The 14,573-nt window shown below is 36.5% G+C and overlaps 1 long non-coding RNA gene across 1 annotated transcript in view; it reads left to right on the top strand.

The window, feature by feature from the left end:
- LOC144977779 (uncharacterized) overlaps positions 1 to 13,765 on the top strand; it is a 130,313-nt gene extending 116,548 nt beyond the window's left edge. Inside the window, exon 2 of the long non-coding RNA XR_013646402.1 lies at positions 678 to 13,765. This is a non-coding gene — a long non-coding RNA (uncharacterized LOC144977779). The remainder of the gene's footprint in view (positions 1 to 677) is intronic.
- Positions 13,766 to 14,573: the final 808 nt, after the last annotated feature.

Here is a 14,573-nt window from a genome sequence, read left to right as displayed (position 1 = left end):
AATGAAATATGAATAAAATAATAAGTGAACATTGAAGAAATATTGATTGAAAAATAAATGAAAAGAGCTGTCAGTAAGTGGAAAAAAATTAGACAACTGAAGTCGGAGAAGATTTGTCTAAGAAAAATCCAGTGGTCATCCGGTTATGTCAAATTCAATGTCAGTTATATTGTATGGACATCATTTTATAACTTTTTTATTTCATGTTGAATCCTCTTTAAAACTAGATGTTTTTTTTTTTGTTTTTTTTTATTTGGAAGCCATTGCGTTTGTGGAATGACATTCTTACAGCAATCACAAGGCAACATTGATATTTTAAAACCTTTTTTGATAGACATTTCCATTTTTCTCTTCTGGGTGGGGATCCTGACCTCCCATAGCGGGCAGGGAGGTACATACTATGTCTTCTATCCCCCTATGTCTGTTTTCCAATCCAGCATGCTTTCTGTCTTTGTCTGGAATGAGATTACTTGGTTTTGTCCTGGCCCTGGCCAGATACCTTGGCTGGGAGGGAAACAGTCAAATGTATAGTTAGTTTTGGGAGATGATATTGTTTTCCTTGTAAATCTCTGTTATGTACTCTATTATGTTTTATTTATGTATTATATATGATTTGTTAACATTTGAGTGTATTCCTCTTAGTGGGGACCTGTGCTTGGTCTGGATGAGACTTTTAGGTGATCTCTATTTAAGTACACTGATGGTGTGCTCTTGGAATCTACATCTGTTCCCTTTCGAACCAATTCCCCTTTGTCTGCCTTATTCTTGGATGCTTTAATTGTAATTCTTGAACTTTTTACTATCCCATTTTTTCCTTTTTACTGGCGCTGATATGACCTCAATGTGTTGCAAGCGCCGTAAAACCCTTAAAAACAAAACATAAAACATTTTTCTCTTGAATTTTCACCTCGTTATTCATCAATATTCATTATGCATCATTCACCATCACTACAAACTTAAGCATTTCATACCCCTTGAAATGAAACACAACCCCATTTATGCGGGTGGTTGGATGGGAGCATCACCCTTGAATCATACCTATGATGTTCGCATGGGTGTACGATCCGATAGTGATGTCGTTTCTTCTCTTTACTAGCCTATCCTGCTTCTTTGGTTTGTGATTGTATTTTTGACAGGGAACATTTTTTTTTCCTGTAAATCCTCTGCCTGTTTGTTCTTGGTTATTTATAATTTAGCTTATATCTTTAGGTTATGATTTTGATTGACATTTGTACTATTTTTGTTAGATTGCTTGTTTTTTTGTTTCAGCGGTCTCTCATATAACCTCAATTGTGTTGGAAGAGACCTAAAGCAACAAACAAACAAAAAAAACAACCCATTTATACACTGAGCATTGCTGCTTAGTTTGAAAACAGACACTCTAAGTAGAAATGTGAAACAGAAACCCAGATAAAAATATTAAAATAGTTGCATTATGAAATACAAGCTAGGATTTTTTAAATGGATAATTCGATATTTATTTTTTTCATACCCCAAGGTTACAAGTTGGGTTTGTTTTGAGCATCTTGTTATATTTCAATTGGTTGGTTTCCCAAATAGTTCAATATCTGTCTTGCTTTATTCAGATTGGTACCTTTGTTTCCTTTTCATCCAATTGGGACGCAATCTTTCATCATCTGAGATCCCCCAAAATTTAACAGGGTTTCTGTCACAAATCTTACATTAAGTAAATGTTATTTGTCAACAAAAATTGATTTCATGGAAATGTAATCTGAATATTACATTTCCATGAAATCAATTTTTGTTTGCCAATCAATTAAATCATTTCATTAATATTAAATACACGTTCTAAAGCTATGGGGATAGAATTTAGCTTTTATTACATAGTTCAAAGATTTTGAAATAAAATAGTTTTTGCATGGTTAACCAATAATTTATCTACGCGTTTGAATCCCTTCGTACTCTCTTTGGCATCTTTTCTTTTGTCGGCCTTTTCTTTGCCTACTTTCCATGTTTCCATTGTTTCATTCTTTAATCTCGTTGATTATGCTTTGTAAAAAAAGCATTTCAATTATTAGATTATCTCTGGTGTAATGGTAACGCGACTGACCAACTAATCAGGAGATCTGAGATTCGACTTCCAGTAGAGCAAGGCTGATTTTTTGGAATGTTTTTTATTTTAGTTTTCATTCTGCTTAACCTAACAGTCTTACAATAACTATGCGTATAATGACGCTCAGCATAATTTTTTCGGAATATAGTTCACTGATTGCCTACAAGATATAGTTATACAAATTAATGCCGGTATCTAAACAAGACTGTAAAATGTAGTTTACCGGACCAATGAACACCTTTATCAAAATACGGTATCAGTCATGACAGTACCAAGTAGTCACAATAACACTGCTTCAACATTGCGGCAGTCATGACTGACATCTTAACCTCTTCACCCCTTTCTCCGCATCAATGATTCTACCCGAGTGTTTTCCCATTTATCACACATTCATATCAATACCGACAAGACATCTCGTTCCTTACCGTTGCAATCTATCTAATCCTGTTCCCGAATACTGCTTCAATAATGCCACAGTCATGCCTGACATCTTCAACATCCCCACAGTCACTTGTAAAGAATTTCAGCTATACGATTGTTGGTGCAACATTTTTCACTAAAAAACCAATATGATTTAATACACTGAAATTTAGGCATTCGGTATCACTCTCTTTTCATGAAATCTAATAGGACGGAATCTCTGGACAATCATCAGTTAAATGTGATTAAAAATAGTATTAAACAGTTGTGGAAGCTACGTAGATTCGGCTTTTATTCACCAATTTAGGGATTTTTGCATCTATTTATATATTACTGAACACTGATAATGAAATCGCTTATGAGGGAGATGGTTGTGGGGGCTGGTGTTGGTAAGGATAGTGACGATGGAGGTAGAATTGGGGATGAAGTAATTGTGGTGATATATTTTAGGACTTGGATTCCAAATCATGCTTCGACATTCTGAAACAGTGAGTCCACACTAAGCCTTTCTTTCCACTGTCATTGTGGTCATTATTCATGTGATATACTGAGAAACGTACTTCTACCGGTCGAAGTGCACTGGCTTTTTTAGTATTGAACCTCATACATAAAAGTTTCTCGGAGGTCTACGAATAACTGGATTGTATTTGTATGGGATGTTGTCTAACGGTGACTTTGGTAACAAGAACGAATGTAATTGGCTTGACTCTTCCTTGTCGAATCACCTTAGGGCTAGGTCTGGAACTGTAACATTATTTGATCTCCGTCGCTGAATTTGCGTCTATCGTCATCTCCTTAACACCAACATCCATTGCCACCAATCTTGCATTGGGGTCTAAAAAAACAATTCGATTTAATGTACCTACACACTTTTTGGCATTCCGTATCAAATACATTTTGAGAAAGTCTCTTTTCACGAAATCTCATAGGACGGAACCTCTGGACACTGGACAATCATTAGTTAAATGTGTAAAAGTGTTATTGAACAGTTCTGGAAGCTACCTAGATTGGGCTTTTATTCAACAATTTACAGATTTTTATGCATCTATTTATGTTACTGCACGGTTAGGGCTTTAAAAATGGTCGTTTTATAAAAATTTATCCCTTCGCAAAGGCGTTTGAATCAATTCGTACTCTCTCTGGCATATTTTCTTTTGTCGGCCTTTTCTTGACCTACTTTCCATCTTTCCATTGTTTCATTCTTTAATCTCGTTGCTTGTTCTTTGTGAAAAAGCATTTTAATTATTGGATTATCTCTTTGATGTAATGGTAACACGAATGACCAACTAATCAGATGAGGTTCGATGCCCAATGGAGTGAGGTTGATTTTTGTGATGATCCGTTTTAATTTCATTCTGCTTAATCTAACAGTCTTACAATAACTACAATCCGTATAATTACGCTCAGAATAATTTTTTTCGGAATATAGTTCACTGATTGCCTACAAGAATAGTTATAAAAATTAATGCCGGTATCTCGAGAAGACTAATATGTAATTTTACGGACCCATGAACCCCTTTGTCAAACAAAATACGGAATCAGCCATGTCAATTTCATGGTGTAAATGTAGATCGGATACTACTGTCATTATTTCTCCCGTCGTTGCCTATTTTTTCAAGTAGTTTTGATTTTTATTGGAAGTCTGTCAAAAATGTGCATCCAGCTGGATTTCCTCTGTTTTTATCATTGGTGCTCATTTCATTTTCAGTGGTGCACTAAATGTCATAATGCATACATTTTGGTTATTTGCATAGTTCACCAGTAATTCAACAATACTTTCCCACATTTATCCTCGACATCAATATTATTCATCATTCACCAATCACCATCAGCTTGCGGGCGGTTGGAGGGGCTGCTGGTAGGGTCTGTTTTCTATCCCGCTTGTCCCTTTCTTTGCGGATTTCTGTCTGTGTCGTGGAATGAGATGACTGGGATTTTTCCAGGCTGTTTGTAACCTCGGGGTTAGTGGTAAGTTGGACACAGATAGATTTCTGCTCTATCTTTTCCTATCCTTCTATTGTCTTTCTTTTTCTAAACCACCTGTGACCCAAACGTGTCGCAGGTGGTTACACCTAAATCTACCTATCTGTCCTTTTGTGTTGTTTCAAACTTCTTTATCTCATTGTGACTGTTATATGTGTATCAGTTTGCCAAGAATATCTGCTAATAAATTAAGATTTATTTAAACCGATTGTAGTTAAAATGACAAATTTTATTAGTCACAATAACACTGCTTCAACATTGCGACAGTCATGACTGACATCTTAACCTCTTCACTCCTTTCTCCGCATCAATGATTCTACCCGAGTGTTTTCCCATTTATCACACATTCATATCAATACCGACAAGACATCTCGTTCCTTACCGTTGCAAATCAATCTAATCCTGTTCCCGAATACTGCTTCAATAATGCCACAGTCATGCCTGACATCTTCAACATCCCCACAGTCACTTGTCAAGAATTTCAGCTATACGATTGTTGGTGCAACATTTTTCACTAAAAAACCAATATGATTTAATACACTGAAATTTAGGCATTCGGTTTCAAATACAATTTTGATAAAGTCTCTTTTCATGAAATCTAATAGGACGGAATCTCTGGACAATCATCAGTTAAATGTGATTAAAAATAGTATTAAACAGTTGTGGAAGCTGCGTAGATTCGGCTTTTATTCACCAATTTAGGGATTTTATATGCATCTATTTATATATTACTGAACACTGATAATGAAATCGCTTATGAGGGAGATGGTTGTGGGGGCTGGTGTTGGTAAGGATTGTGACGATGGAGGTAGAATTGGGGATGAAGTAATTGTGGTGATATAGTTTAGGACTTGGATTCCAAATCATGCTTCGACATTCTGAAACAAAGTGAGTCCACACTAAGCCTTTCTTTCCACTGTCATTGTGGTCATTATTCATGTGAGATACTGAAAAACGTACTTCTACCGGTTGAAGTGGACTGGCTTTTTTTTAGTATTGAACCTCATACATAAAAGTTTCTCGGAGGTCTACGAATAACTGGATTGTATTTGTATGGGCTGTTGTCTAACGGTGACTTTGGTAACAAGAACGAATGTAATTGGCCCTGACTCTTCCTTGTCGAATCACCTTAGGGCTTGGTCTGGAACTGTAACATTATTTGATCTCCGTCGCTGAATTTGCGTCTATCGTCATCTCCTTAACAACACTAACATCCATTGCCACCAATCTTGCATTGAGGTCTAAAAAAACAATTCGATTTAATGTACACAATTTTTGGCATTCGGTATCAAATACATTTTGAGAAAGTCTCTTTTCACGAAATCTCATAGGACGGAACCTCTGGACAATCATTAGTTAAATGTGTAAAAGTGTTATTGAACAGTTCTGGAAGCTACCCAGATTGTGCTTTTATTCAACAATTTACGGATTTTTATGCATCTATTTATGTTACTGCACGGTTAGGGCTTTAAAAATGGCCAACTTATCAGATCTGAGGTTCGATGCCCAATGGAGTAAGGTTGATTTTTGTGATGATCCATTTTAATTTCATTCTGCTTAATCTAACAGTCTTACAATAACTACAATCCGTATAATTACGCTCAGAATAATTTTTTTCGGAATATAGTTCACTGATTGCCTACAAGAATAGTTATAAAAATTAATGCCGGTATCTCGAGAAGACTAATATGTAATTTTACGGACCCATGAACGCCTTTGTCAAACAAAATACGGAATCAGCCATGTCAAGTTCATGGTGTAAATGTAGATCGGATGCTACTGTCATTATTTCTTACGTCGTTGCCTATTTTTTCAAGTAGTTTTGATTTTTATTGGAAGTCTGTCAAAAATAAATGTGCATCCAGCTGGATTTCCTCTGCTTTTATCATTGGTGCTCATTTAATTTTCAGTGGTGCACTAAATGTCATAATGCATACATTTTGGTTATTTGCATAGGTCACCAGTAATTCAACAATACTTTCCCACATTTATCCTCGACATCAATATTATTCATCATTCACCAATCACCATCAGCTTGCGGGCGGTTGGAGGGGCTGCTGGTAGGGTCTATTTTCTATCCCGCTTGTCCCTTTCTTTGCGGATTTCTGTCTGTGTCGTGGAATGAGATGACTGGGATTTTTCCAGGCTGTTTGTAACCTCGGGGTTAGTGGTAAGTTGGACACAGATAGATTTCTGCTCTATCTTTTCCTATCCTTCTATTGTCTTTCTTTTTCTAAACCACTTGTGACCCAAACGTGTCACAGGTGGTTACACCTAAATCTACCTATCTGTCCTTTTGTGTTGTTTCAAACTTCTTTATCTCATTGTGACTGTTATATGTGTATCAGTTTGCCAAGAATATCTGCTAATAAATTAAGATGTATTTAAACCGATTGTAGTTAAAATGACAAATTTTATTAGTCACAATAACACTGCTTACAACATTGTGACAGTCATGACTGACATCTTAACCTCTTCACTCCTTTCTCCGCATCAATGATTCTACCCGAGTGTTTTCCCATTTATCACACATTCATATCAATACCGACAAGACATCTCGTTCCTTACCGTTGCAATCCATCTAATCCTGTTCCCGAATACTGCTTCAATAATGCCACAGTCATGCCTGACATCTTCAACATCCCCACAGTCACTTGTCAAGAATTTCAGCTATACGATTGTTGGTGCAACATTTTTCACTAAAAAACCAATATGATTTAATACACTGAAATTTAGGCATTCGGTTTCAAATACAATTTTGATAAAGTCTCTTTTCATGAAATCTAATAGGACGGAATCTCTGGACAATCATCAGTTAAATGTGATTAAAAATAGTATTAAACAGTTGTGGAAGCTGCGTAGATTCGGCTTTTATTCACCAATTTAGGGATTTTTGCATCTATTTATATATTACTGAACACTGATAATGAAATCACTTATGAGGGAGATGGTTGTGGGGGCCGGTGTTGGTAAGGATTGTGACGATAGAGGTAGAATTGGGGATGAAGTAATTGTGGTGATATATTTTAGGACTTGGGATTCCAATTCATGCTTCGACATTTTAAAACAAAGTGAGTCCACACTAAGCCTTTCTTTCCACTGTCATTGTGGTCATTATTCATGTGAGATACTGAGAAACGTACTTCTACCGGTCGAAGTGTACTGGCTTTTTTAGTATTGAACCTCATACATAAAAGTTTCTCGGAGGTCTACGAATAACTGGATTGTATTTGTATGGGCTGTTGTCTAACGGTGACTTTGGTAACAAGAACGAATGTAATTGGCTTGACTCTTCCTTGTCGAATCACCTTAGGGCTTGGTCTGGAACTGTAACATTATTTGATCTCCGTCGCTGAATTTGCGTCTATCGTCATCTCCTTAACAACACTAACATCCATTGCCACCAATCTTGCATTGAGGTCTAAAAAAACAATTCGATTTAATGTACACAATTTTTGGCATTCGGTATCGAAATACATTTTGAGAAAGTCTCTTTTCACGAAATCTCATAGGACGGAACCTCTGGACAATCATTAGTTAAATGTGTAAAAGTGTTATTGAACAGTTCTGGAAGCTACCCAGATTGTGCTTTTATTCAACAATTTACGGATTTTTATGCATCTATTTATGTTACTGCACGGTTAGGGCTTTAAAAATGGCCAACTAATCAGATCTGAGGTTTGATGGCCAATGGAGTAAGGTTGATTTTTGTGATGATCCGTTTTAATTTCATTCTGCTTAATCTAACAGTCTTACAATAACTACAATCCGTATAATTACGCTCAGAATAATTTTTTTCAGAATATAATTCACTGATTGCCTACAAGAATAGTTATAAAAATTAATGCCGGTATCTCGAGAAGACTAATATGTAATTTTACGGACCCATGAACGCCTTTGTCAAACAAAATACGGAATCAGCCATGTCAATTTCATGGTGTAAATGTAGATCGGATGCTACTGTCATTATTTCTCCCGTCGTTGCCTATTTTTTCAAGTAGTTTTGATTTTTATTGGAAGTCTGTCAAAAATGTGCATCCAGCTGAATTTCCTCTGTTTTTATCATTGGTGCTCATTTAATTTTCAGTGGTGCACTAAATGTCATAATGCATACATTTTGGTTATTTGCATAGTTCACCAGTAATTCAACAATACTTTCCCACATTTATCCTCGACATCAATATTATTCATCATTCACCAATCACCATCAGCTTGCGGGCGGTTGGAGGGGCTGCTGGTAGGGTCTGTTTTCTATCCCGCTTGTCCCTTTCTTTACGAATTTCTGTCTGTGTCGTGGAATGAGATGACTGGGATTTTTCCAGGCTGTTTGTAACCTCTGGGTTAGTGGTAAGTTGGACACAGATAGATTTCTGCTCTATCTTTTCCTATCCTTCTATTGTCTTTCTTTTTCTAAACCACTTGTGACCCAAACGTGTCGCAGGTGGTTACACCTAAATCTACCTATCTGTCCTTTTGTGTTGTTTCTAGCTTCTTTATCTCATTGTGACTGTTATATGTGTATCAGTTTGCCAAGACTATCTGCTAATAAATTAAGATTTATTTAAACCGATTGTAGTTAAAATGACAAATTTTATTAGTCACAATAACACTTCTTCAACATTGCGACAGTCACATGACTGACATCTTAACCTCTTCACTCCTTTCTCCGCATCAATGATTCTACCCGAGTGTTTTCCCATTTATCACACATTCATATCAATACCGACAAAACATCTCGTTCCTTACCGTTGCAATCAATCCTAATCCTGTTCCCGAATACTGCTTCAATAATGCCACAGTCATGCCTGACATCTTCAACATCCCCACAGTCACTTGTAAAGAATTTCAGCTATACGATTGTTGGTGCAACATTTTTCACTAAAAAACCAATATGATTTTTAATACACTAAAATTTAGGCATTCGGTATCAAATACAATTTTGATAGTCTCTTTTCATGAAATCTAATAGGACGGAATCTCTGTACAATCATCAGTTAAATGTTATTAAAAATAGTATTAAACAGTTGTGGAAGCTACGTAGATTCGGCTTTTATTCACCAATTTAGGGATTTTATATGCATCTATATATTACTGAACACTGATAATGAAATCGCTTATGAGGGAGATGGTTGTGGGGGCTGGTGTTGGTAAGGATTGTGACGATGGAGGTAGAATTGGGGATGAAGTAATTGTGGTGATATATTTTAGGACTTGGATTCCAAATCATGCTTTGACATTCTGAAACCAAGTGAGTCCACACTAAGCCTTTCTTTCCACTGTCATTGTGGTCATTATTCATGTGAGATACTGAGAAACGTACTTCTACCGGTCAAAGTGCACTGGCTTTTTTAGTATTGAACCTCATACATAAAAGTTTCTCGGAGGTCTACGAATAACTGGATTGTATTTGTATGGGATGTTGTCTAACGGTGACTTTGGTAACAAGAACGAATGTAATTGGCCCTGACTCTTCCTTGTCGAATCACCTTAGGGCTAGGTCTGGAACTGTAACATTATTTGATCTCCGTTGCTGAATTTGCGTCTATCGTCATCTCCTTAACACCAACATCCATTGCCACCAATCTTGCATTGAGGTCTAAAAAAACAATTCGATTTAATGTACACAATTTTTGGCATTCGGTATCAAATACATTTTGAGAAAGTCTCTTTTCACGAAATTTCATAGGACGGAACCTCTGGACAATCATTAGTTAAATGTGTAAAAGTGTTATTGAACAGTTCTGGAAGCTACCCAGATTGTGCTTTTATTCAACAATTTACGGATTTTTATGCATCTATTTATGTTACTGCACGGTTAGGGCTTTAAAAATGGCCAACTCATCGGATCTTAGGTTCGATGCCCAATGGAGTAAGGTTGATTTTTGTGATGATCCGTTTTAATTTCATTCTGCTTAATCTAACAGTCTTACAATAACTACAATCCGTATAAATACGCTCAGAATAATTTTTTCGGAATATAGTTCACTGATTGCCTACAAGAATAGTTATAAAAATTAATGCCGATATCTCGAGAAGACTAATATGTAATTTTACGGACCCATGAACGCCTTTGTCAAACAAAATACGGAATCAGCCATGTCAATTTCATGGTGTAAATGTAGATCAGATGCTACTGTCATTATTTCTCCCGTCGTTGCCTATTTTTTCAAGTAGTTTTGATTTTTATTGGAAATCTGTCAAAAATGTGCATCCAGCTGGATTTCCTCTGTTTTTATCATTGGTGCTCATTTCATTTTCAGTGGTGCACTAAATATCATAATGCATACATTTTGGTTATTTGCATAGTTCATCAGTAATTCAACAATACTTTCCCACATTTATCCTCGACATCAATATTATTCATCATTCACCAATCACCATCAGCTTGCGGGCGGTTGGAGGGGCTGCTGGTAGGGTCTGTTTTCTATCCCGCTTGTCCCTTTCTTTGCGGATTTCTGTCTGTGTCGTGGAATGAGATGACTGGGATTTTTCCAGGCTGTTTGTAACCTCGGGGTTAGTGGTAAGTTGGACACAGATAGATTTCTGCTCTATCTTTTCCTATCCTTCTATTGTCTTTCTTTTTCTAAGCCACTTGTGACCCAAACGTGTCACAGGTGGTTACACCTAAATCTACCTATCTGTCCTTTTGTGTTGTTTCAAACTTCTTTATCTCATTGTGACTGTAATATATGTATCAGTTTGCCAAGAATATCTGCTAATAGATTAAGTTTTATTTAAACCGATTGTAGTTAAAATGACAAATTTTATTAGTCACAATAACACTGCTTCAACATTGCGGCAGTCTGACTGACATCTTAACCTCTTCACTCCTTTCTCCGCATCAATGATTCTACCCGAGTGTTTTCCCATTTATCACACATTCATATCAATACCGACAAGACATCTCGTTCCTTACCGTTGCAGTCAATCTAATCCTGTTCCCGAATACTGCTTCAATAATGCCACAGTCATGCCTGACATCTTCAACATCCCCACAGTCACTTGTCAAGAATTTCAGCTATACGATTGTTGGTGCAACATTTTTCACTAAAAAACCAATATGATTTAATACACTGAAATTTAGGCATTCGGTTTCAAATACAATTTTGATAAAGTCTCTTTTCATGAAATCTAATAAGACGGAATCTCTGGACAATCATCAGTTAAATGTGATTAAAAATAGTATTAAACAGTTGTGGAAGCTACGTAGATTCGGCTTTTATTCACCAATTTAGGGATTTTATATGCATCTATTTATATATTACTGAACACTGATAATGAAATCGCTTATGAGGGAGATGGTTGTGGGGGCTGGTGTTGGTAAGGATTGTGACGATGGAGGTAGAATTGGGGATGAAGTAATTGTGGTGATATATTTTAGGACTTGGATTCCAAATCATGCTTCGACATTCTGAAACAAAGTGAGTCCACACTAAGCCTTTCTTTCCACTGTCATTGTGGTCATTATTCATGTGAGATACTGAGAAACGTACTTCTACCGGTCGAAGTGCACTGGCTTTTTTAGTATTGAACCTCATACATAAAAGTTTCTCGGAGGTCTACGAATAACTGGATTGTATTTGTATGGGATGTTGTCTAACTGTGACTTTGGTAACAAGAACGAATGTAATTGGTTTGACTCTTCCTTGTCGAATCACCTTAGGGCTAGGTCTGGAACTGTAACATTATTTGATCTCCATCGCTGAATTTGCGTCTATCGTCATCTCCTTAACAACACCAACATCCATTGCCACCAATCTTGCATTGGGGTCTAAAAAACAATTCGATTTAATGTACACAATTTTTGGCATTCGGTATCAAATACATTTTGAGAAAGTCTCTTTTCACGAAATCTCATAGGACGGAACCTCTGGACAATCATTAGTTAAATGTGTAAAAGTGTTATTGAACAGTTCTGGAAGCTACCCAGATTGGGCTTTTATTCAACAATTTACGGATTTTTATGCATCTATTTATGTTACTGCACGATTAGGGCTTTAAAAAAGGCCAACTAATCAGATCTGAGGTTCGATGCCCAATGGAGTAAGGTTGATTTTTGTGATGATCCGTTTTAATTTCATTCTGCTTAATCTAACAGTCTTACAATAACTACAATCCGTATAATTACGCTCAGAATAATTTTTTTTCGGAATATAGTTCACTGATTGCCTACAAGAATAGTTATAAAAATTAATGCCGGTATCTCGAGAAGACTAATATGTAATTTTACGGACCCATGAACGCCTTTGTCAAACAAAATACGGAATCAGCCATGTCAATTTCATGGTGTTAATGTAGATCAGATGCTACTGTCATTATTTCTCCCGTCGTTGCCTATTTTTTCAAGTAGTTTTGATTTTTATTGGAAATCTGTCAAAAATGTGCATCCAGCTGGATTTCCTCTGTTTTTATCATTGGTGCTCATTTCATTTTCAGTGGTGCACTAAATATCATAATGCATACATTTTGGTTATTTGCATAGTTCATCAGTAATTCAACAATACTTTCCCACATTTATCCTCGACATCAATATTATTCATCATTCACCAATCACCATCAGCTTGCGGGCGGTTGGAGGGGCTGCTGGTAGGGTCTGTTTTCTATCCCGCTTGTCCCTTTCTTTGCGGATTTCTGTCTGTGTCGTGGAATGAGATGACTGGGATTTTTCCAGCTGTTTGTAACCTCGGGGTTAGTGGTAAGTTGGACACAGATAGATTTCTGCTCTATCTTTTCCTATCCTTCTATTGTCTTTCTTTTTCTAAGCCACTTGTGACCCAAACGTGTCACAGGTGGTTACACCTAAATCTACCTATCTGTCCTTTTGTGTTGTTTCAAACTCTTTATCTCATTGTGACTGTAATATATGTATCAGTTTGCCAAGAATATCTGCTAATAGATTAAGTTTTATTTAAACCGATTGTAGTTAAAATGACAAATTTTATTAGTCACAATAACACTGCTTCAACATTGCGGCAGTCTGACTGACATCTTAACCTCTTCACTCCTTTCTCCGCATCAATGATTCTACCCGAGTGTTTTCCCATTTATCACACATTCATATCAATACCGACAAGACATCTCGTTCCTTACCGTTGCAGTCAATCTAATCCTGTTCCCGAATACTGCTTCAATAATGCCACAGTCATGCCTGACATCTTCAACATCCCCACAGTCACTTGTCAAGAATTTCAGCTATACGATTGTTGGTGCAACATTTTTCACTAAAAAACCAATATGATTTAATACACTGAAATTTAGGCATTCGGTTTCAAATACAATTTTGATAAAGTCTCTTTTCATGAAATCTAATAAGACGGAATCTCTGGACAATCATCAGTTAAATGTGATTAAAAATAGTATTAAACAGTTGTGGAAGCTACGTAGATTCGGCTTTTATTCACCAATTTAGGATTTTATATGCATCTATTTATATATTACTGAACACTGATAATGAAATCGCTTATGAGGAAGATGGTTGTGGGGGCTGGTGTTGGTAAGGATTGTGACGATGGAGGTAGAATTGGGATGAAGTAATTGTGGTGATATATTTTAGGACTTGGATTCCAAATCATGCTTCGACATTTTAAAACAAAGTGAGTCCACACTAAGCCTTTCTTTCCACTGTCATTGTGGTCATTATTCATGTGAGATACTGAGAAACGTACTTCTACCGGTCGAAGTGCACTGGCTTTTTTAGTATTGAACCTCATACATAAAAGTTTCTCGGAGGTCTACGAATAACTGGATTGTATTTGTATGGGATGTTGTCTAACTGTGACTTTGGTAACAAGAACGAATGTAATTGGTTTGACTCTTCCTTGTCGAATCACCTTAGGGCTAGGTCTGGAACTGTAACATTATTTGATCTCCATCGCTGAATTTGCGTCTATCGTCATCTCCTTAACAACACCAACATCCATTGCCACCAATCTTGCATTGGGTCTAAAAAAACAATTCGATTTAATGTACACAATTTTTGGCATTCGGTATCAAATACATTTTGAGAAAGTCTCTTTTCACGAAATCTCATAGGACGGAACCTCTGGACAATCATTAGTTAAATGTGTAAAAGTGTTATTGAACAGTTCTGGAAGCT

The sequence above is a fragment of the Berghia stephanieae genome, chromosome 1 (assembly GCF_034508935.2).
Source record: "Berghia stephanieae isolate SIO BIC M18660-M18661 chromosome 1, UCSD_Bste_1.3, whole genome shotgun sequence".
NCBI lineage: Eukaryota > Metazoa > Mollusca > Gastropoda > Nudibranchia > Aeolidiidae > Berghia > Berghia stephanieae.
The sequence above is the reverse complement of the archived record's forward strand: the minus strand, read 5'-3'. Positions and strand labels throughout refer to the sequence as shown.